This window comes from Haliaeetus leucocephalus, unplaced genomic scaffold (assembly GCF_000737465.1).
Source record: "Haliaeetus leucocephalus isolate CR32 unplaced genomic scaffold, Haliaeetus_leucocephalus-4.0 Scaffold741, whole genome shotgun sequence".
Classification (NCBI taxonomy): Eukaryota; Metazoa; Chordata; class Aves; order Accipitriformes; family Accipitridae; genus Haliaeetus; species Haliaeetus leucocephalus.
In genome coordinates, this window is record NW_010973177.1 from 2,356,205 (window position 1) to 2,381,970 (window position 25,766).

Below are 25,766 nucleotides of genomic sequence, written 5' to 3' on the forward strand. Positions count from 1 at the left end.
CCACAACATTCTCCTGGAGAAACTGGCTGCTCATGGCTTGGATGGGTGTACTCTTTGCTGGGTGAAAAACTGGCTGGATGGCCAGGCCCAAAGAGTGGTGGTGAATGGAGTTAAATCCAGTTGGTGGCCGGTCACAAGCAGCGTTCCCCGGGGCTCAGTACTGGAGCCAGTTCTGTTTAATATCTTTATCAATGATCTGGACAAGGGGATCAGGTGCACCCTCAGTAAGTTTGCAGATGACACCAAGTTGGGAGGAAGGGTTAATCTGTCTGAGGGTAGGAAGGCTCTACAGAGGAATCTGGACAGGCTGGATCGATGGGCCGAGGCCAACTGTATGAGGTTCAACAAGGCCGAGTGCCGGGTCCTGCACTTGGGTCACAACAACCCCACGCAGCGCTACAGGCTTGGGGAAGAGTGGCTGGAAAGCTGCCCGCTGGAAAAGGACCTGGGGGTGCTGGTCCACAGCCGGCTGAGTATGAGCCAGCAGTGTGCCCAGGTGGCCAAGAAGGCCAACGGCATCCTGGCCTGTATCAGAACTAGTGTGGCCAGCAGGAGCAGGGACGTGATCGTCCCCTGTACTGGGCACTGGTGAGGCCGCACCTCGAGTCCTGTGTTCAGTTTTGGGCCCCTCACTGCAGGAAAGACACTGAGGTGCTGGAGCGTGTCCAGAGAAGGGCAACGAAGCTGGTGAGGGGCCTGGAGCACAAGTCTCATGAGGAGCGGCTGAGGGAACTGGGGTTGTTTAGTCTGGAGAAGAGGAGGCGGAGGGGAGACCTGATCGCTCTCTACAACTGCCTGAAAGGAGGGTGTAGTGAGGTGGGTGCTGGTCTCTTCTGTCAAGAAACAAGTGATGGGATGAGAGGAAATGGCCTCAGGTTGCACCAGGGGAGGTTTAGATTGGATATTAGGAAAAATTTCTTCACTGAAAGAGTTAATCACTGGAACAGGCTGCCCAGGGAAGTGGTGGCATCACCATCCCTGGAGGTATTTAAAAGACGTGTAGATGTGGTGCTTAGGGACAGGGTTTAGTGGTGGACTTGGCAGTGTTAGGTTAATGGTTGGATTTGATGATTTTAAAGATCTTTTCCAACCTAAACGATTCTATGATTTTAAGATTTTTCTAATCTGGGAGTTTTAATTTAAGCCATCATATACAAACATGTAAGGAAATGTTCTTGATTTCAGGAACAATGACTCTGTGGGGGCTGTTTTTGTAGAAATGCTCTACAAACCCCCCACTCACAAATTACCAACTCATGGGCAGTTAATATCAGGTATACAAATATGAATAAGTTGTCTATGGTTCAATTCTTTGTTTGAAAATGGGGGCTGATTTTGCTTAAACCTTAAATTTAAACGTGGGTTTGATAATACTGTCCATATCAGATATACACATGTCCAGATCAGCTGCTTGTATCTTGAAAAAGGACAGTTTCTTGTCATGTGAAGAATTTAAAGGTCCTAGATTAGGAAAGCTTTTGAGTTTATATAACATTTTGGGAAGCTTGCCAAAGCTGTAATGCAAGCCTGGCCTTTTTAAAGCTCACTGAATTGTATTATTAACCTTGGAATAAAAAAAAATAAGACCATTTGCAAATCTTATTTTGATAATTAACATGCACAAGTGATAGAAAGCAAACAGCAACCTTCCCCTGGACACCTACTCCTCATTTGCACATGCTAATTACTTACATTTGCATACACATATGAAAACACAGCACTTTCCCCATTAGTACTGATCACATTCCTCATTAAGTTAAGTAAATACCCCCAAAATACAAACACATTTGTAGCTAAATTTAACATTATTCTACATAGACTAACAGCCAATGAATTCTTCAGGCTTTTTGGCTATCCTGGATAGTAACTTTAAAAGAAAAAAAAAAACCGAACTGCATGCTTTGATACTGGAAACAAATCAAACTCTGGCCGGGTCACCTCCTGACACTGTTATGGTTTTGGTCTGCAGTTGTCAGATGTTGGAAAGCTGAGCAGCTGCTGGCACAGGCTGCTCATCTGCATGCAGCTAATATAACATTTCCTCTGTGTGAATCGTGAATACAGCTTTATTCAGCCCTTGCATCACTTCTGAATCGACAGGGGCTCAGCAGACCCCTCCGTTCTAAACACTGCGAGAGTTTGGAGGGGAGGGTGAACATAAAGATATTACATTTCTGCCTGGAAGTTAGGATGGGCATTGCATAATTATAGGTGCTAGTTGTGGGTGGGATTTTGGTGAGTCCGGTTAAGGAGCATGGAGGTCAATTTAAAAAAAGTGCTGTAAAGTAATTCAGACTACCACTCAAACCTCTTGCTGATACAAAAATTCAGCTCAGGAGATCGTGGATGAATGGGTCATCACACCAGGATGAGTATTTAACTTAAACCCACAGTTTACATTAGAAGAGTAATACCTAAATATACTATGTACTCTGAAAATAGCTCAGTGCTGGTCTATTCTGGCTTTTCCAAAGACATGGGCTCTGCAGCAATCTCATTGTTCTCCTACCCCGACCTGAGCGAGCCAGCCAGCTGAGCTGGGTTTACATCTGCTTTGCATCACCAGAGCAATGCAAAGCAGTCGCAGAATACCAATATATCTGTCCCAGTCTGCGAACATACTGCTGCTGCCAGGTATATTGCTGCAAGTGGAAGTGTTGACATAAAGATGGCAATTTGCTGAAACCCTTCGATGTTTCATTAAGGAGTAGGGACAAGCTCATTTTTCCTCGTGGCAAGAAGCTGTCAGTAGGGAAGCTGAAAGGTGCACCTCCAAACATCATGGTCTTTAAAGAATGGTTCAATGATCTGCAAGAGATGGTGAGCAGGGAAAGAGGGGAATTTGCAGGTAACAACTACTCTGGTTTCCAAGGTAGGAGAAATCTAGGCAGAAGGAGCCTTCCAAGCTGTATAAACAGCAGAGGAAATGCAGTGTTGAGATGCAAAAATAATGGACAGTATCTTGAAATACTCACATGTTTATTTTATACAGCTGAGTATGCCAATTCTCATTAAGTGTTTCAGCTCTAGTAGAAGATCCATGAATCATTATAAATAACTTAGTGAAAATACTGTGGAGGCAAGGTCGATTGAACAAAATTGATAGGGTGCGTGAAGACCGTAATGGAGAATAACAAAGAAAATGATACAAATTTGTATAAATAAAAATACCCTTTCACCTTGAATGCCATGTGCAGTTCCGGGCAACTAAACTCAAAAGTGGACACAGCAGAAATGGAAATGATTCTAGAATTTGTAGCAACAACTATTAAAAAGTGAGATCATTCACCTTAGAGAGGAAGAATTTAGCCAGACCATGATAAATGTATATAAATAAATAAGCTATACAGATGAAGTAGCTGGAGAACTCTGCTTAGCACTTTCTTAAAATGTTAATAGGTATTTCTTCAAGGGATGAGATCAACATGCTAAAAAACCCTTCCCTCTTTCTCCTTTCTTTCTAAAAGGCTTGAGAGCTTGGAGACTTCTCTGGTTGAAACTGAGCAAAATGTTCAAAAGAGAAACAGATAGATAGGTTATCAGATTGAAAGAAATGAGGATAAAAGAGTACTGCTTGTCCCTAGATATATATAATTTGCTCTAGGCTGCAGTTCAATTTTCATCCTGGAGTAGCTTCTAAGGAGACTGATCCCAAAATACCATCAGGTCTTGGATATTGCAAAAGACTTTGTGAGTGTTTCCAGTATTGGCTGAGCATCGAAGTCAGACGATGCTCCAGCATCGGCTGGACAGGGAGCCAGGAGTATGCCACAGATGAGGGTGGCTCTTCTCTTGCCCCCTGCCTGGCTTCAAAGCCAGCTGGAGGGGCACAGTGAGAGATGCAGAGCCATGCCTGACTGAATGCAGAGGCGGAAGATCAGTAGGTTTGCTGGGGGAAAGCCAGGGCTGAAGCCCAAATTTGACATATGAGAACTTGAAAAAGTTGCAGAGCAGCGAGATCAGGAAATTTTGCCAGTGTATTTCTGTTTGTTGGAAAGATCATGTGTCAAGCTAAGCCTGCTAACTCCTTCCTAAACTGCAAGAGTTATATTCTCCAGTAGTTGTGGATATTTACTTTATATTCAGATAAGCTTTTTTGTTTTCTTTGACCTTTTCTCTGAGAAATAAGGATTTTTTTTCCGATACTCCTTTTGCAGCTTACAATACTAAAAGAGCATATGCTGTTTCAAGTGAGTGAAGAGCATGTACTTTCAATACAACATCACTTACTTGGGATCAAACAAAACTATGTGCAAGAACAAAATGTCTCCAAGAGACATTTTATTGTCTCTACACATTTCTTCTCTACAAAGGCGGAGCAGTTTGGAAAACAAAATATCTTCTGCCATCACACGCGGGTTGAGATTCTTCAAAATCAGAAAGTACAATAAAAAGCAAACAAAGTTTTCTGAGCTGTGGAGCACCTTGTGCAAATAACCTAGTTCCTATCTTCATCCTGCTATTACTTCCAGAGAGCAGTATTGAAAGTTTTAAGTGGTACATTTTGATCTAGAGCCCTCTGCATCCTCTAGTGTGCACAGAAAACTTTTCCTTAAGCCTACTGTGAAACAACCTTAGGAGCTGAGTCTACAAGCCATGTAGTATCTTCTTGATCTGCCTTTACCGTAGGAAGCCAGTAATAGATTGGGTGCTGCAATAAGTTTTGAGAAGCAGGTATTGTGGGCTCCAGTAAGAACAGATTTCCATTTGTTACCATTGCAAAAATCTGTGTGTGATAAATGTAGAGGTACCTGGACTCTTACTGAGTATCTGTGCAGTATCTGTAAACTTACTGAGACAGTCCTTTTGTGGGATTTACATGGAAAAAAACATAGGAATGAATGAGTTTTACTAAAAGGTCAGACATATTTGCAGCTTATTCAAGGGAGATTAAGTAGCAAGACTTTGAAGTGGGAGGTGTAGAAATGCATCCTTGAAATTCTAATTTTTCTGTCATTTTAGGAAATGTATGTGTGTGCCAAAGTATCTCGTTGTTCTTCTGATGTTTTTATCAGATCCATGCGAAATGCAGTTGATTCCAGCCTTGAAATGCAAATTTGTCTTACACTGCTCTTGCTGCCAGTATGAAGACTAAAAATACATATGTAATGATGTTCCTGGAACGCTTGTAAATGCCTTTAGATGATGATTCCAGTTTTTTTTGCAGCTATCCAAAATAGTGTTAATTTCACAGACTCATTTTGGCCAAAATGTATGGAGTTGTATTTAAATTAAAAATTCCTCTGAGGATAAAATGACTTAGAAGAACTTTGCCAAGTAGGTAGGTCACCAAAATGGAGCCTGGAAAAAAAAAAAAGAATTAGGTTTTGCCAATTTATTATGCTTACATCTGGTTTCATGATTTTCTTGTTACTTTAAAAATTCTTTGCAGTATTAGAATCCCAAAACAGCCCACAAGCCTGGTAATTCAGGAAGGCTTACAATTGAGGCAGATCTATTTAATTTCATTGAACAGAGGAAAATGAGAAATGTAACGAAAAAGTTAGAAAAAAAAGCATAATGATCATAACCAAAGGCAGTTGTTACAAAGGCTTCTGACTAATGCCAACAGAGATTTTGAAAGTGGGGACATTTTAAGACTGGTGCCTAAAAATATGGATTTAGGATGCCATACAGAAGTGACTATTTAAAGCTTGGAGTCCGGAAAATTTTTCTGCTAAAACCATGTTTTGAAAACTGGCCTGAGTGGAGGAAGAACTAAATTGATTTCAAGTGCCAAGATAGTGTTTTTCAAGGAGACTGTATGTCCCTGTGTTTATTTTTATGGAAACCAGGAGCACTCAGACCTTCTGAAAAAAAGGCATTTTAAAGATTTTGATCACAGAAACCTAGAAGGGTAAGATGGGACACATTTGGGTTGGGCTCAATGTCATCTTTTTAAATACAGCTGTAATTGTGGAAATCATCTTTCCCAAATTCAAATAAACAACCTGGATGTTTCTGTTTGACTTGGTTGTCCACTTTGCCTTCAGTCAGTGGAGAGAAGAGGCATGACAGAGATTGAATCATCTCACCCTTCAGTAGATATCTAAAGCTGGTCACATAAAACTTCCCCTACAAGGGCACATTTCTCTCCATGCCTCTAAAAGGAATGTAGGATGGGTGTCAATACCACAGATGTCTGAAATTTGAAAAGATACATCTTGTCCTGGATACTAAAATCCAAGAACCAACCTGTGAACATTTTACTTCAATCTTTATTCTTTCTTTCTCCACTTTTAATGTATGATATGATGATGCCCCTTTAATGATTTCTTTTCCATGGTGTGCACAGGTGGAAGAGATTTATGTTACCTGGTAAATTTAACTTCATACTTGGTGCAATAAAGAAAGTGAAAGTGCACTTAAGAGTTATAAAAAATCTTGGCTCTCAAACCATAAAATTTTTGCAGTGTGGGTATTTCACGTGTCTTATTGCCGAAGGTGCTTAAACTAGCCTAAATGGTCATTGATGATAGGAAATCAGCATCAGTAGTATAGTAAATCTATGTCTTGTCTGGATAGCAGTGAGAGGTTAAATATCATAAGCAATGATATCAGCTAATGGTACATACAGAGTTTTGAGAAGCACCACATACAAAACTCTGGAGAAAAAGGCTTTAAGGTAAAGCTAATAAAACAGATAATGCGGCTAACCTGGAGTGATTCAAGGTGAAATTCAATTCCCAGAAAATTCCTAGTCCTTTGACGAGAGCACACTTTACTATTATAACTACAGTTTCTAAAAATGCATGGCAGTATCACTTAGACTTAAACCCAAATAGAGTTTGATAATTAGCTGCAGAGAAGGATTTGAAATTATATACAGTATCAACAAAGAAAATAAGTAACTGAAATGCTAGCAAAATTGCAGGTTTTTAATGGGAATCAACTCAGCTTCATTTTAATAGAGACTGAAGGTCATTTCAGTCATCAGATAGTCATGATTTATTCCCTAGAAACTAATAGGCACACTCCAAACCTAAACAGAAATGAAGGATTTGCAGCATATTACAGTATTACTTATTGGCACTTAGGAAGAAGGCTTCTTGCATGAAGGCAAATGACTTTTTTTAGCTGTAGCATGGTAATTGGAGAACAACAAAAAAAAAACAACAAAAAAGCAGCAAGCTATTTCTGAAATACAATGCACCAACAAAATAAGAAATGGAATTGAGTGAGAAAAAAACATCTGCTGAGGACAGAATCAGACAGGAGGGAGAATTTATAGCCCTGTGCTAATTTCGTAATCTCAGACCCTGAGCTGGATGGAAGAATGACAGAAAAGGACCTTATCTAATAGATGTGACAGAAATGACGAGATTGAAGGATGATAATCATCATCTGAACTGCTACCAAAGATTCATATTCATAGAGTTAAATGTTAAACTTTCTCATAAAAGTGAAGTGTTTGCACTTAATATATTTAGAAATTAGAACCAGGAAGAGCTGCTTCTTCCATCTCATTCTCTATAGCTTTTTGGCATAGACAAAATGTTTTAAATGTGCTAGGGAAATCAGGTAAGAGCATGCTGGGCCTGTTTGCTCATTCACTCACAATACCAAATTGAAAGAGTTGTAAATGTGTTTGTAAACAGTGAGTTATGGGCTTATGAATTTGCTGCGCTTCGGAGTTATGCAAGTCACGCAGTCATGTACATTTACTCTTGCAGCGTTTTCAAACCAAACAAGATCAGGCAGGGTTTCTAAGGGGATGGGAGGCCCACTTGCTGAAGAAACGTTAGGGTCAGTGTTTCACTAGCTGGCAGTCTGCCCTTTAAAATAGTAGAGCAACAGTGAATGAATCAGCTTTAAACCTTATCCTTTTACTTAATTGCGTAAATGTAATTTAGTCTGTTTTGCTTAAGCTTCTGAAAAGCTCAAGAAAGCTACTAGGATGCCTGGATTGCAGCATGGCTTTGGGGTCTCTTTTCCCCTCAACTCTTTGACCCTCTCTATCCTGTTGTAAGGTCAGCATAGCCAGCAGCAGCTCATCTACAGTATTTCCTAGCTTGATCTGTGGCGTTGTCCATCTCAAAGTTCCTAGTGGACCTAGAATGGTAGTCAAAATTGAATTTTTACTCCTTCCCCTACCAAACATCCACTCACTCTATCTCTTCAGCCGCGGACAACTTGTGTGTTCTTCTCTGTTGCTCTGCTGGGTAGGTTTGGCTTGACTCCAACTCATCTCTGAGCCCTCCCAGCACAGCCAGATCTAAGCTATACAATTTTGGGTGATGCAATGTCTTTAGGATTGGGCTTGTCTCTCGTTCAGGTCATTCTCGTCTCATTTGATCTCATTCTCACCCTTATTTGCTCCTCTTGCATAGCATTCAGCACAAAACACTCGTGCAGTTTCACAGACCTCCAAAGCCTTTCCCAACCCTGCTGATGGTCTCCTACACCTACTGAGGTGTTGCTACGCAGCCACAGCCTACAGATTTCATGACTGTCTGTTAAAAATATTAGCTACTTGTTTTCTTCCTTTCTTCTCTTCAATCCTTTAACCAGAGAAGGGGGCCTAGACCAGGTGACCTCCTCAACTCCTTTCCAGTCCCATTTTTTGTAATTCTGTAGGTAAAACCTGCAATCTATTCATAGAGCCAATTCACTACTCACCTTCGCATTTTGCTTGAAAACCCTTTGTGGTGCTGCTGATGAGAAAGGAGCCAAGCTTGGCAATGATTAGGCAGATGATAGTTTAATGAGGCTACTGCTTTTCAGGCTGATCAGATTGTTTGATTATTCTCTCTACATCTTCTACCTTCTACAAAGTCTCATGCCTGAACTCTCTGTGGCAGAGACTCCCTCTTGGTCAGATATTTGCACAGTACCCAATGCAATGATGCTGTGGCTCCCTTACCCTGCTAGGTGAAGATAAAAAAGTAAAGATAATAGTTCTGAGTGGGCACAGTTTGAGGCTTCACACCAATTATGAGCAAAGCTAAAAGATTCTGTCCTTTCCAGCACTGAGAAGTTCTCACTTACTGAACTGTAGCTTTTGTGGTTTATAATGAGTCACTAACCCAATCAAAGAATGTGAATGCATTGCATAAAGTAACAGAAATGACATACATTAAAGAAATGAATCTGGGAACTAAATTTCTCCATCAAATACTGATAGTCAAGACTGCAGTAAAAAGTGTCTACTGCTGCTCTTAGGGGTCTCTGTAGTGTTTGGTAAGCCCATTTAATACTGCAATATTTACTGTATAAAAAGAAAACCCTGCCAGCAATGTCTGAATGTGACAACTGCACATTAACACATTATTTTTGATAGGTAAAGACTTAAATATAACCACAAACAACACAACCAGACACAGGTCTGGAGTCTGGGCCTGATGCAATCCTATTTGGGTCGATTATTAGTGTTAATTCCCATCACCATGTTTGTTGCACAAAAAAAATTCAGCTCAGCACTGAGAGTGAGACCTGGGAGCAGAATTCACCTTCCTGATCTCCTTTGCATAAATATAAATGCTGAGATCAATTATACAACACCCAGAGTCTTTACTGGCTCATTTCTGTCTTAGGAAGGAATCACACTCTCGAGAAGTTCAGTTCTTCTTAAACTTCTCAGAAGCTGGGGCAATACATTATCTAATGGAGATTGCATACCTTTGGTAAGTCTGAAACCATGATTAAAATGAAATCAGCCACCCAAGATGTGTGATTATTTCCGTGAAGCCAGATTGCTTGAGGCATCCTGCTGTCTTTATTGCAAACCAATCCCCACACTTATAAGGATATCACACATTTATTTTGCAATGTGAATGTAGCTAATTTTTTTTTTCCCCCTGATTTGGAAGCAAAAAAATGCTGAATAAGTGGCTGCTTCACCTCTGATTGGGTGATGTCATGATGGTGAGCAAAGGTATGAAATGGGAAAAAAAAAAAAAAATTGGCTCCAGGTAAGATAAAGGCTCAGCGTGGTGTGATCTGTTTAGCCATTGACTGGTTAGAAGAGAGGAGTGCAGAGACTCCTGGCAAGGCAATGAAACAGATGGACAACTTTGCCCGAACTAGTACTTTTTCCTCTCAAAGAGAGAAATGCTGGAGAATCTGCGATGAAGGAGGTATAAATGAATATTCTAGGAAACCCGTGAGATTCAGGCTATATCTTTAGTTGGTGCAAACTGGAAGCTAATGGAGCAGTGAATTGGGGATTGGACCTACTGTGCTTTTCCTATGTCTTCTTTGAGTGAAGTGGTTGAGAAAAAAGCGGTGTTGCCCCTACCCAGGTCTGTGAATAGTAATGTGTCTGCACAGTTATTGGATAAGTCAGTGGTAGAGCAAAGAGAACATATTCCATGATATATGGAGCATATGTGGCAAGACAAATCAGGACACTACATTATACTTTGAAAATGTATTCCTAGCCTTAAATAAAGCCTCTGCTACTAAAAGCACCATTTGAAGAAGGTAACCCAGAGCCAGACTGTGGCTGCAAATCAGCGAGATAGATAGTCACATGGCAAGGTTGCCTGTTAGAAATGTTGGGGTCCAAATTCAGCTCTTGTGAAAGCTAGGGCAACTCTTTTGCATTCCTACACTGGGTGTGCAGCTGGCAGTCAGGTTTTGTGCTTCCACGGCATCCAGGGCATGCAGAAACATTACTTCCCATGCCATACAGCATTTTATTGCTCATGGGTTGCTAAAGGATTATCAGTAATTCAGGTGATTTGCAGAGAACTCCAATAACAGTCTTTCACTGAGCCCTGTGCATGAGATAACGATGAAAATGTATTTCAGGCTGGAAATATGCCTCCTATCTCTTACCCAGTCAAAAGCAATTCTACAGCAGTGATGTACTGTACTCTGAGATGGATTTTAATCTCCCTTACACTAGTGGAAATTAGAGAAACTTCAGGTGGAATCAGTAGAGTTGCAGCAACATAAATCAATTCCTTTTTCAGCTGTGCATGTAGGGAGAGAGACTTTTTCCCAAATAAAGAGGGATTGAAAGGCAGAATTCTCTCTCCTTACATCTTCGTTCCTGTATATACTGATTAATTTCAGGTAGAATGAATCAAGACAGGGTGAAGCACAGAGAAGATCAAGTCATGTTGACAAGAAGTAGTTGGTGACAACAGCAGTTAATACCAAGGAGGCTGAGACAGGATTTAGTGGTTATGGCACGGGTATGCAGATGGAGATAAGGCAGAGACAGTCAGCAAAGAAGCAGTAGGAACAGAGTCAGCAAAAGACAAAAGGAATAAAAGGAGCAGCTCAGTGATTAGGAGAGTAAAAACCACTTAGAGGTATTTGTCCCCATCACCGCATGTACTTGGCTGCCGTCGCGGCACAAGAGGACTGTGTCTTGACAGCAGAACTGAGCCCTTTTAGTGGGAAGGATATTTACTGTCATCTATATAGTCAGGTAGTTATATGGCCCCATCGCCATAATTTTTGATGGCAGAGGCAGTACTAAAATTCAAATAGCATGGCAATCTCACCGCGCCGGTGAATCAACAGAGGGAAGGTTTCACCGCACGACCCTGATCCGGGTTGATAGTGGGCTGATACAGGGGCTGGTGAGCTGAGCGGCTGCCCTTGCGACTCTATCATTTGGTTTCTACTACTAATATCATACATGACCTTTGTACTATAATTTACTCCTTTAGCCTGTGTCAGAAGATTGTTTTTCATAAGGTCAGTGGCATTTTTCAAAGAGCAAAGCAGCAATTTTTGCAGGACACTGCTGCCACGTCCTGAGCACGCATTTAGACGCTATTGCCAGCCAAGCAATGAGGTGCTCAGAGCATTTCTGTACCAACATGAAACGGGGGGAAAAAAAAGAAAGAATTTCTATGTGCTTTTGAACTACTTGGAGTGTTCCTTCAGTTAACAGATTCAAAGAATTGGAGACAACATGCACAAAACTGTGCTGAATAGGGATAAAAGAAACAGAGATTCAATACTTTTGCCCAATTGAGTGCATCCTGCTGCAGCTTTCTGACAACACGCTGGTGCTATCACTTAGTGACTATATAAAAAAGGTCTCTAAAGCCCTGGCCCTGCCGACCAGCACACATTTGCAGAGAGAACAAGCTGCCAGCTCCAAGCATGTGTTCAGTCCAGAGGACTGATAATTATAATTTCTTTCTTGAAGCACCCAGAGGCCATGATCATGGTCCAAGACTCCCCCAGAGTTAGGTGTTGATCCACCTCAAAGAGTCAAACTTTACTTTTTAATAAGACAAAGCACGTGGAAGCTGGCAGATTGTGGCTTTTACTTAGCAGAACATCTTTTTTAGTACTTAAATGTTTGCTTAAATATGAGCATTAATAGACTACTGTAAGAGAGGCACTGACCCATGTGTACTTAGCTGTCCTTTGGACAAGGAATGATTTGAAAGGTTTCATCTTGCGAGACCAAATCTTTACCTCCTGTAACTGAATGAGAGTCGCCTTTTCCTCCATTTCAAGTAAATAGTTTTCAGCACAGATATTTCAAATGTACAATATTGAGAGTAACACCAAAAGAGGTTAAAAAGTGTGGACAATACCCCAGTTTAATGGAGAGAGTGAAAAACAACTTTCTTCTGCTTTTTTTGTTCCTGCTTTTAACTTAAGCCAACTGCTGCAAAATCTGTTCTGGCAGCTGGGTACCAGCAAGCCAAATCTGGACACGTGCATTTCCAGTAACAGCCCTTGATCCTCAACCACATCTCTTGTCCTGGTCAGGGTGAAACCATCACTCTGGCCATGCAGATTTTTAGGATTGGGGCCGCAGCCCTCCTGTGATTACGGTGACCTTGGGGCTATTTTGTACTGGCAGCAAGCTGCAAAACAGCTCCCGTACAGATGAGGATGAGGCCCATGGATTTGGTCAGTGTAATGATTTACATTTGGTACGAGCATCACTCAGCTCCGAGCAAAGCTGTGCCAGAACAGTGGCGAGAGCTGCATTGCATTTAAATGAGAGCTTGAAAAGCACGTTGAGCTGTTCAGATGGTAAAGACATCTGCATCAACATCCTTAGTCCATGCTTATAAAAGGCACATATCTCTAAGTACCAGTGCACAATTTTAAGTTCACCAATGGCATGCAAAAATCAAGACAATACAGTCTTGGCCACGGATCTGTTGAATCTATCACCAAAAGGAACCAAAAAACCACCCCAAGAAACCACTTGGCACAGATGACTTCAATGAGACTTGCCCCATCTCCTGCAGCAAGTTAATTTCCCACAGAAAATAATTGACAGAGAATGACAGTTGCAACCCTTGTGTGAGAGAGAGTCTGTCTCTGTATCTCAAAGCATATTTTTATGAGATTCTGGAAGGGAGCTGGTCTGGGATAATTGTTGCGGAGACACTGAGAGGCACTGAAAGCACCAGCAGGCATTTTTTACTAAACCCAAGAAATTCTTAAAATGTAAAACGCAGTGTGAAAAGGAAAAAAAAAAGAAAGAAGAAAAGAAAAAAAAAAACCCACTAACCTCCCCCAACCCAAACCCTGCAGTTGTGAAGCAGAAAGAGCCGTCTGAAGACAGACAAAAAAGTCGACTGCCTGTGCCTGAGAGTTCTTGCAATCAGAGAAGACACAAGTGTGAATTTTTCTTTCCTCATGCCCTGGAAAAAAATCTTTGATATTCTGGAGGGAATTAGAAAAAAAAAATAAAGTTGAAAGCAAGTGAACTTCACTAACAGCCTTCTCCCCTTCCCTGCCCCTTGGCAAAAGCGTTGGTATTAATTTATGCAGTTGCTGTGTAAAACTGGTCAGATATTTTCTGACAGAATGCTTTCCTGTCTGACAATGCTGTTTTGCCTGATATTAATTATTTTTCTGGAAGTTTCTTGTCTCCTTACTGAAGCCTGATCTGTCTGATTTATTCATATTTCTTAATGTCCAGAATTTTACCTTAGAGGTACCACCCAGATTAATTCTGCAGCTGTGAAAGGGGCCTAGAAATGTGTGGTGCTTGGATGAGAGGGCCAACACATGCAGAAGACCTGTAGATATCTTTTAAAAGCAACAACAGAAATCAGTAATCCCTTGCCTCAATTGCTTCTGGTTGTTTATTATTTAGCTAGAAAATTCAGGAGTAAGTTAAAACCCGAATAATTCTCTTGCCCAGTACACACTTCGGATATTTTTCCCTGCCTCCAAAAGCTACCAAAAAATGGATATCCCTATCTTTGAAATCCTTTGTCCTATCCTGTGAAATAAAGGTAGACTTTAAGCCTTTCCTCTACAGCACTTTAACAAATGAGCCATATATGCAGTGGGAAGGGGCGCACAACAGATCTTTTCCTGTGTGGGGAATGGTATGGAATAACATACGGGAATTTTTCTTCTCTTTTTAGTTCTTCCTTCCATACAGCTACTTTTGAGGTTCCCTTTCAAATCCCTGGCTGGGTATAAGACACCCTGAGAGTAGGAATGTCTTACTCCATGGGATGTGAGAGGTTCCCCGGCACTGCTCTCCTCACGGCTGACTTTTGGATCACACATTGAAACAATTCAAACTGACATCAGCTGCAAAAATGGCTACAGTTTCCCATTAAAAGTGATATTTTCATCTCCAAGAAAAAAAGAAAAGTATAAAGGATTTTGCATTTGATTTTTCATCTTTGGTCTGTACAGTTAAGACTCTTTTATGCACCTGTCAGTAACATAATGTTGCCTCAAGAATGAGATTTCCTCTAAGCATCTGTTTCAGCTGATTGAATATTCTCTTACTGTATAAGAGTAGGCCATTGTCTGATGAATACATGTTATTTAATTTTTAAACAACATGTCAGGGACTCCTACGGCTTGTGTATGCAAATTCTTCACAGCTATAAAAGCCATCATTTTTGCATCTCGAAGGATCACTTTTAAGGGATAAGGCAGATAATTAATTCATTATATATATTTTATTTTTAATATAAAAGTGTGATTTAACACAGAGAACAATTAAGTAGATGTGAAAAGTTTGCAGAATTAAGAGCACTGGCAATGCAGATCAGGCTTTCTCACAAAGAGCCTTTGTTTTGGACACATTGATATTCTAGATAAGTCCAGACACTTCTAGTTTTTTGTTGTGGCTTTTTATTCGTGGTTTGCTTTAAGTTTTTTTTTTCTTTCTTTCTTTCTCTCTTTTTTTTTTTTTTGAGGTTGTCTGAGGTTTTACAGTAGCAGTTCTGAGATGTACAAATTACAGTGCTAAACACAAAATGAAGTGGAAATGGGAAATTAGTGTACTGCACAGTGAAGTCTGGCTGATAGATTGCTGCAGTTCACTTTAAGCTTGCTTTGAAAACAATGCTGCTTTAAAAGTCATCTTTGTGATCTGACTTTCCTTTTCACTTAGGAAAGAAAAAAAAAAAAAAGGCTTGTTCTTAACTTGAATTAATTTGGCATCATTACTTTGAGATAAAACCCTAGCAAAGACAAAGCAGTTTGGCACTTTTGCACAGGGTACCACTTTAAATTAAAGCCTCATGAAGAGCCAGCCCCAGGCTGGTGTAAATCAGGAGCAGCCAGCCCAGGGGCTGGGAGAGCATACCCTGATCCAGACAGCATATGCCAGTCTCATGACTATCAGAGCACAGGAGGTTGCTGTGGCTACAGAGGAAAAAAAAGTGTGATTTTTCCAGGACCTTTCCCACAAATCACCCATGTCCAACACTGGCAGATTTAGCAAGTGTGCTTCAAGCTGACATATAAATATGAATGATTGGGCAGGAGATATGATATCAAAAAGCCCTAACAAGCCCAGTTTATCTTGGATGCAGTCTGTTTGCCCGCCTACCATCCAATCCTTTAGTGGCAGTGGGGTTGAAATGTTGGCTATGATACTCCTGAAATGGCCAGAGGCAAAGTTTCTCCATCACGGGTGAGCAAGTGAAGGACCAGATGCACTGCCTACAGTAAATGTTCAGTATTACTGTAAACCTGATACAACCCTCCCCTCGGTGAGCCCTTTCCCAACTGCATAAGCAATTGTGTCTGTCAAGGCTGTTTGGTAATTCTTTACACCTATCCTGCAAGTCTGTGAGGTGACACATTTTCAGTTATATTAAAGAAGAATTCTGGCTGCAGTAAAAGCAGCTAATAACAGTCCCTTGGGGCCCTCCAAAGACAGATTTATACTTTATTGTTTTCATTTTTTTTTTTTAAACACCAGTATCAGCATTCCTACATCAGCCTTGTGCAATGGGGAATCATGCAAACATTTTCTTTCTCATACAAATTTAAGTACTGTGGACAGGTTATGCACTTGTGTTTTATTAAAACGACATGGATTTTTCTTCATATGCTGATTCATTCAGTCTTCTTCCTGGTATACAGAAAGCTAAAATGCTAGAAACAATTTTGGACCAGTCACTTGGAGGAGTCAGGGCAGGTTGTGGCTGTTATGAGGGGTGCAGAGGGCTCTTTAGCCACATGACGAATAATCTTGCATGCAACTGGAATGCAATCTGGAAAATGAGAAACCTGGAGTCTCCTTAATCTGCTGGGTAGATCCCCTTGTGCAAAGCAAGCACTTCAAGAAAGCATGAAAATAATGCAGCAAACGCTTACTTCTTCTTCCTATTAATGGTATGAGAATAGATATGTTTTGTAGTCATTAAAGGGAATGGCCACACTGTGTCTTTTCTGACCTGCTCATTATAACAGTAAAAATTGTAGCAAGACGCTTTTTCCTCATGATTTAATTTATGTAAGGTGCAAGTTACTGCCTGGGCGCTGACAGATGCTGCAGAAACTCCCTGCTTCATCAGCCAGGTCAGTGGTCATTCTGATGTACGTGACCCTGCTACGAGGGGATAGTTACCTACTCCTGCTATATGTCCCCAGCCTCTCCAGTATATATATATAAAGAGTCTCCTTCTTTTGTAGTCCCTGCTCATTTGCTGAATGTTTGTTTTCTCTTTGATGCTTAAATCAGAAATTTTCAGGGTGATGCTATTGCTTGACAAGCTTGCGTCATGCCTATGTCCCTTTTTAACATACCACTGACGACAACAATGACACCAGCACAAAGTACTACACCAATAACTTTATAGAGAAGGAATGGAGTGAAGCGTGAAGCCAACACTATTTGAGATGACCCTGAGTATATGAGATACCCAGTAGGACTGGTAGGTATATCACAGTGTCCTACAGACACCTGGAAGCCAAGTGCCTCTCTCCGAGGTGTCTAAAGTAGCATTGGACATCTATATGTCTTTACACAGCTGAACGCCAACATGAGTGACTGATCTGAAGCCACAGATTATAACCTACTTATTCAAAAACCCATTGCCTTAACCAAACAATCCAACCTTCATCTCAAATCCCCACTTGTCAAAGGTGAAAAGGATGCTCAGGTCCTTCCTGTCAAATTGCGTCTTCTAGAAATATGTGCTGCCTCTCACTAGTGGTAGCCTGGAAGGTTACAACCGAGCTCCTGGTAAATGTAACTGGGAAAATAAAGGAATGGCAGCAGATTGTTCTCACAAGTGGTAGTTTATCATTGGATTTGACAAGGAGACAGTTAGCAGGGAGTGTGTATCCACATGGGAGGTGAGGTAATGCAAGCAGAAGCATTAAGGTTCTGTGGGTCACATTTTCATAGCTGATGGCACAAAATGCAATTAGAGAGGAAAAAAATTAGATTTAGTCTATAAACACATGCGCTCAAGCTGCATTTTACGCCAGCTGCACAGTCAAATGCAAAGTATTGAGTAACAGTTTAATTTGAGAGACCAGCTCCTCAGGTCTTAGGCCAAGATAAGAAATCAAGGCTAGTTATCTCAATGTGGAGGAGATTAAAGATTAGAGATCTCTCTTTAAATATTCATAGAGTACTTGAAGCACTCTGTGGATATCAATGCAAAAAAAAAAAAAGAAAAAGAAAAAAGAAAAAAACCCCAACAAACAACCCCTCCCTCAGCAGTCCTTGGATAAGATTTCCTTCTGAACTACAGACTCATTGAAGATTTCATGTTCTGACTTAGTCAGGACCAGGGAGGGAGCATGGTTTTTCTATTGTAAGTTAGCCAATTTCTGTCTGAAATGGATGGTTTTCTGCACACTTGTTACATCATCTACTTCCTTAAACACACTAGGACCTACCTAACCTTTATAATGTCCAGTATCCACGTGGCATCAGACTTTATTCCTCAGTACTAAAAGGAAATAAATTGTTTAGATTTCTTATCTTGGCCTAAGGTTTGGAGGACTTGGGGTCTCCAAGTTGCTAGAGCAATCTGCAAAATGAGGCTCTAATCTCTGCTTGAGCTTCTAGGAGTTACAGTAATGCTCTCGTTCTGATAATGATGAGAAAAGGTTTATTTTTGTCTAAAATCATGTTCAAGGAAACAGTAATTGGGTTATACTGATACAATATTTATTTTTAGATAGCTCTGTTCTCAAGTATTTGCACCCATCATAATTTAAAAACACTGCAAAAAATTAAGAATATAGATGTACAATCCCATTGATGTTTTTTTGTTTGATTGCTCTTTAATGTAACAGAAGAAGAACCTGTCAATCCTTTGTCAGTCCTCTGGCTGGCTGCCACTAAGAAATGAAATGGAATAAGGTATTTCTAACCTGGTTTAAGTTATGTCTAGAATAAGAGTTGTGAATGCAATTGTGTTATCTGAGAGGGGCGGGGTGAGAAGAGCTTGCTTTAACCCTCAGATGGAACCATTACACTGAGGATTTCTAACTGAACTTTAGCCACAAGAGTTAAGTGTTTGATTTTAGTTGTCTGTAGGAACAGTAAAGTGAAGGATATTTTTACAAGGCTATTCTTCTTGCCTTGAGATAGATAACCAAACCAGTAGCCTGAATCAGGAAAGTCTACCTGTTTCCAGTGAAGGAGTTACTTAATGAGGTATGACTTAATTAGTTTGTATTTGATGTCTGGCTGTTGGATAAACCCTACCAAAGTGAACATTTTGAAAAGACAGACTAAACCCACCTCACAAAGAATATTCACATAGACAGGAAGACATATATAAATCAGACCACTTCTCCTCCTTCACAGACATCATCACTCACAAATCATCTTCTATGTGTGTTATAAAAATAATTAATGGCCCAATTATAACCTATTTTTTCCCACAGTACTTCAGACACTTAATGTGTGTAGGCATGCTCAGAAAATCCCAGAAAGTGTCTGTTTGCATTTGTAGGAGCCTGGAGATCTTTGAAAATCTGGTCCCAAGGGGATTTAAAAATGCTTCCCTGTGTTTTAGCCTTTATTATGTGAACTTTTCTGCTGTCATGCTCATCCCTTACACTAATGAAATGTAATGTGGTAGAGAGAGTGAGTGTTTTTCTCCAAATATGTTTGGAAGCTATGCAGCAGCATTTACAGACTGGTTTTTGACTGTAATGATTCAAAGACAGTGATTTGTTAACTCTGGTAATATATCCGCAAATGTGGTCTTTTAAAGACCAGCTTTGCCAAACAAGTCACTGGCTTCAACAGCTTGTAGTAACCTACTCAGCACCTATATGTTGCAAGGATGCTAAAGCTTGGACTACTTATGTAACAAGAAAAGGATGCTGGTAAATCCCATAATATTGGTTTTGTCTTTAAATAAAATACGGTGTGAATTCAACATAAAAACAGACATCAAGCATGCTGCCTGATAATTTGGCTTGGATTCTAATCAACAGCAAGTTTACTCAAGTGAAACATAGTGATAAATACACTGAATCAGAGGCGCATTGTGATTCACTGCAAAATCCTCAGTGTTAAATTGGCTTTTTTTTTTTTTTCCCTAATTGAAACTCTTTCATTACTTGAACAGAGACAACAGAAAACAATTTCTTCAAGGAACCTTGTCAGTCAAACTTTATCAAAGTCTACCCAATGAGCCTGAAGCTTCTATAACATTACTTGTAGAAGGAGAATTATTTAAAGAAGATTTGCACTGAAAGTCCTGGTTTTGTTTTTTTTTTTTTCCTTAAAAAAAAAAAAGTTTCTTTTCAACAAACTCTCTTACTTGTAATTTTCCCTAATTTCATTTACATGAGTGAGAGTCAGGAATGCCGCTATGGAGTCATGGAGAAGCATGAAGGGAAGAAGTCTTCATATAAGACTTGTTTAGATTTATTTTGATATTTGCAGCAAAGATTTAGACTTATTTCAGAATTGTTGCATTTTATTGCTGGGTTCTCTAGGTAAACCTTCCCACCTTCCTTCCTTCCTTCCCACTGTCCTTTCCTTCCTCAGTCCCTTTAAATCCTATAAATACATAAGAAACAAACACTTCTCACAGCAAACCAGCAAAAATACAAATCCTGCTGAACATACTTCCCCACGTAGGCACAGCCTCTAATTGATCAAGGATCAGAAAGAAAGATGAGCCCCCAGTGAAAGCACCCAGCGAGTCACTGGGGCCACTGTTCTGCTTTGCTCTGCAAGCAGTAAGCCACAAATTCAGAAGTGCTCAATTCTTCCTGTGACATTTATGACCAAATTTTCCAGCTTAGTTCACTGCCTCATGTCCAATGTCCCGAGGAAAATCTAGCCTTTAAAGTCATTCTTCTGGCATGACTTTCACTCAAGTCCATATGTTAGTGGTCTCTGAAGACCTAGAGCCAGCCCAAAGGATGTATCAAGCTGAGGGATGAAGACAAAAGCTAGACCAGAGGAATTTGGGTTTATTTCACTTCCTAAATGGTAGCTGAGTTCTTTGGAAAACCTTGTCTTTAACCTCAATTCTCCAACTGAATGATGGAGAATTCTGCTTTCTTCTGCTGTTTATATATCCTGTTTGCTTAGAGTATAAACTCTTTAAGGCAAGGATGGTCTTTCGTGAAGCGCAATGGGACCTTGATCCTGGTAAAGTTCATAGATGATTCAATAATACAGATAGTGCAGAATCACCTCAGTTCCCACAAATGAGTGTCGTGCATATAATATATTGATTTTTTCCCTCTTAGTGAGTTCCCCTTTTCTTTTCTCCTTTTTTCTCTGATCTTTTTGATGGATAAAGAAGATATAGGTTTATGAGGTCAGAAGCCTAACACAGAAAGAACAATTTAACTGTGCAACAGTAAAAAGAAATCTGAGCAAAATATCAATATACAAAGGAAAAAAAAATTCAAAAGATAAATAAGAAGATGAAGAAAGACCAAATTTGAAAGAAAACTCCTCTCTAAAGGAGGCGGAAGATGAAAGGCAAATGATCTTTAAGATTAAAAAGAACTACCCAAACAGAAGTCCAACATGATTTTGGTCTAAAGTAGTAAAGGAGAGAAACAATTAAATAGACTTAATAAGAAAGATGGAGAGAGAGGTGGAGGGAATTATAAGTCAACAGAAAACAATGATAGAAAAGAGAAAAGTAGGGTGAACGGGAATTAACAGAAAAGGAAGAGCCTCTGTAGGCTAAGAAGCCCACAAAACAGAATATTATTTTAAAGAGACAAAGCTCTGCTTCCTCGGAACTTGATGGGAAAACTTGGTATGAAAGTCTCAGCTGTTTTCTTGCATATGTGCTCTGCAATTTTAATCAGACTGTCTTTCCCAGGAAAGTTTTGTCCCTACTTCCCCCCCTGCAGTCTTGTCTTATTTATAGGGCAAGAATTTGGGGTGAGTTGCCTTGTGTCCATCAAGGGTCTACTGATACCCACCTGCTTCCTACAGCACAATAAGGGTGTCAGGACAAGCTGTAGAAACCATAAACTCTGATAAACTTCACTTTATTAAGATTCTCATTTTGTCTCAATGTCAGAAGTAAAGCAGGGAAACCCTGGCTCTGGAACATTTGTGGAAAGTGTGTTTAAAAACTCTTAATGGTTGCACTTGAAAGCAGTGATCAAGTAGCTTACTACTTCAAGGTAAGGATGAACTTTTTGGTGTTAAGTTTTTCCCTAGCTAAAAAGTGATCCTTTCAGTTGTACTTTCCATTACACTGTCAAACCCTATATGTTGGACTCTGAAGAAAGAACACAACTTTTGTTGTAGTGCCAGGGAAGGCTCACGTGTGCTAGCATTCATTACTGAACTGATGAAACCAGGCCTTTGGTGCATTTCTTACCAAAGGAAATCTAGACAGCAACATCTGTGCAGAAAATGCATTTTCACGGCAGAGTTCATTTTAGTGGTGACCCTATGTGAGCTGGTGCTTGGCAATATGCTAAAATCCATTTAAAAATGCCATCTTGAAACATCAGATGAAGGAAAGCTGGGCATACACTCCTGAAATTGTGGGCCAGAGGTAGCTGGGTAATTTTACTTCTTTGAATTTGAAATGAGGAGTAATACTTGCTGACCTTCCAAACTAAACCTGTGTATGGCAGAATGCATATAAAACTAGCTGCAAAATAAATATATTGCAGCCACCCTCCCCTACACACACACAAATATAGGACTTTTGTATACATATAATTCAAAGCAATTTTCAAGGCAATTTTCTATCCTTTCTATCATTCACAGTATAAGTAAATGTCCCAGCAGTGGGTAAATCATAATCCTTACCTTTCTATGGCAAAATTTTCCCATTTTCCTTTGTAAAACGTTTGCTAAAGACCTTGATTTATTCTTATATAGACATGGAAAGTGAAGACCCGTCTGTAACCTGTGAAGCGCAAAAAAATGAATGTTAAAGAATGCATGATGGGTCCCAGTTAGCATAAAATATTAATAATGCGAGTAAGGCTCTGTGGATATTGCAAGCCTACTGCCATCTAATTAGAGCACATTGTCTCCTAGCAAAGTCATAAAACAAATGTTTCTTCTGCATATTCTCAAACTCTCTGCTCCCCACCCCAAAATGCCTGTGAAAATTTGGCATATTTTGTTGTTTTTTTTAAAAAAAGAGTAAGTCCTTTTGTCATTAAGTACCCTCTAGAAGAGAATGCTAGAGGTCAGTCTGCCTGGGAATTAAAATATAACCGTCAGAGAGTTTCTTTTTTTTTTTTTCTGCTGTAACCTAAGGTGAAGGAAAATAAGTCTTGAAATGCAGAAGGAAAAAAAGGGTGCTTTTTAGAATTAGTGTCTTTCTAAGCATCCTACCTACTGAAAGCAAAACCACTGGACATACTAGCATATACATTACTAGCAAATCTGTCCTAAGACTTTGGTCCTGCAGGCTGCTCCAAATGGCAGAAAAGAGTTTGGAATTTGGACTGATGTCTTGTCAGGTTCAAAACCATCTCAAGTTTCACTTGACTCACACAAGTCTTTCTCTCGTGGTTATTTATTAGCATATTATAACATTTTTAGATCTTTAGACACATTTTCTTGGAAGGGAGATTTAAGGTTCTCTGGTTGGATGAGTCCACACACCATTCAAGTACCTCTTGATAGATAAAACACAATCAGTGGGTAAAAAAAAGAAAGTCAGTCTTTCAACATTGCTCCTACATCCTTTACTGCCACTGATTAAAGGAAACGGTACCCAGTATGTCCTAGTGTCATCACATTGACCTGCTGGTGTCTAAAGCAGGTGAGGTTGGGAACTAAGACCCTTCCAAAATCGGAGCTGTCACCACAAGATTTCCATTTCTCTCCTTTGTCTGAATAGGAGTGTACAGGTGAGAAGACTTTTTACCTGAACTTCTCAATTACAAATAAAAAGTTAGGTAGGATCTGTGGCCATTCTTCCCAGGCTAAAGAACTGAATGCTCTGAACTAACCCCAGGCTATGGAACCATCTATAGAAAGAGTGTTTGTGAAAAGAGAAGGATCTAAGCACTTGAAATCAAAGCTCACACTTTCAATATTGACAACAATTAGTGTCGGCCAGGCTCAAAGATACAGCAAACTTGGCTTAGAAGTAATCTATTAAAACTACACATTTTGCTTCTAGCCCTGCAATTGCATTTGGGTTACATTTGCAAGCTTTATTTCTCAACATAATATTTTCTCATTTCCTCAATGCCACACTTAACATGCCTTGATTTAGCCTGCTGGCATCCTGCTATCAAAAGTGTCAACACCTCAACAGTGTGATCCTACACAGGGCACTGTGAGACCCAGGATGAGAAATGCTTTATCAATGTAAAATCATAATTACTGTAGTCAAAGGTTCATGCACATCTGTCAGTGCAAATCTTGTGTCAGAATTTTTTTCGGAAGGTCATTTTCCTTTCATCACCTCACATGAGCATTTCACACAAGACTGCCTTCTTCACAAGGTATGGTAGGGAATGTTTCAGGCCTTGCCAGATGGCCACTACTACAGAACTGGGAATACTTAGATGATAATTTCTTGGTTAATTCTATGTTTATATCAGCCCTTTTCAACCACCACAGTCAGCGAATGACTTTGTCCCTCTCTGATAGTAGTATTCAATTACTTTAAAACAACTGACTAGACTCCAGCTTCACTACAAAGTCTGACTGTATGTAATAATAAATCACAAGCAAGTTTTTGTTTGCATCTTCTATCTAAGGACTGCAAAGAATTTCACAAGAAATCTTGTGTTTGAAGCAATGCTCATGAAAGAGTTAACTTGAAAAGGGCAATCTTAAAAAAGAAACTGCTGGGAATTTGCCTATGATGAATGTAGGGCAAGATCAGCCATTGAGATTTTACAGTATTTCTCACACGGTCTATTAAATGTAGTTGTCATGTCCCATCTGACATGATCTCATTTCTAACTTAGATTTTTTCAGTGATAGTTAGAGCTTTTCACGTAAGTGAAGACAGTCTCAGCCCCTGGCACTGATTGTACCTTCTAGGAGAGCATCCGCTGTTTTGATTGAAGATCCTACGTGAATCACACTCTAGTCTCATCTGTGAAGGATTTTGCTGTATGAATGAGCAAGAATGTCCTGTTAACAGACTCAGGTTATTAGATTAATTGTTTTTGCAAGTAATAAAATAAACCACTCACAAATGATCAGTTAAAATATGTGGCACGAAGCACTCAGCTCCCAGACCTTGCCCAGAGTGTCCCAAGCCTTTTTGCACTTACAGATAAGGAAAACACCCAAATATCCAGTGTTCACAGTTTTCATTTCTTGTGATCAGGGACTCTCTGATTCCTATGGTGACAAGTAGCAGTTCAGCTCACTTGTTATCCATGCTAGTCTGGGAACACTTTGCAGCAAAATGTGTGACTTTGCTCATTAGCATCCCAGTCATAAGAGTCATCTTTCTAATTATCATCCTGACAAGGATATTTGAACAGGTGTCTTCTCTGGGGGAACATGACGAATCTCTGTCCCTTATAGATATAATATTCATTAGACATTTCTTTTTCATTCAGTATTGCATTTACCTTCTGTCATGGACCAGCGGTTTTTAATTCTTGGTTTCTTACAGCTTTTTAGCATCTCAGAGTATGTCGACATCGCACATTGGAGTGGATTACGTGTTTCCCTGATCTATCAGAAGCTGGTCTATATAGAGAACTGGAAGAAATATGGCTAAATCAGAATTCAGCTGAAAACTAGGACTTCCTATAGCTACTGCAACACTGCACTACTTTTTTCTATTTTGGGAAGGCCTAAGATGGTATTTCTGTTTGGTGCTGCATTGTTTTGTATAAGGTGAAACAGGCAATTGTTTCTTTGTTACCTCTGCTTTCAGCTCAGAAGTTGTTTGTGCACCATACATAAAAAGTGTCTTTCCTCTCCTAGAAGGTGTCAAAATAGCTCTAGTTCTCAGTAGTCTACTAAGATCGTGAATATTCAAGGACATAAGCTGCTTCAGAATATGATCCATGTTTTTGGCAGAAGTCTTTCTTTCAGTTGACTCTGGGTGATGAAGTTCCTAACACGGACGCTTTTGCAAGTGCGCACAATCAAATGGCCTGACTCACAATTGTTGGGAAACCCTCCTTGCCTACCTTGGGTTATTCTAGCCATTTATCTT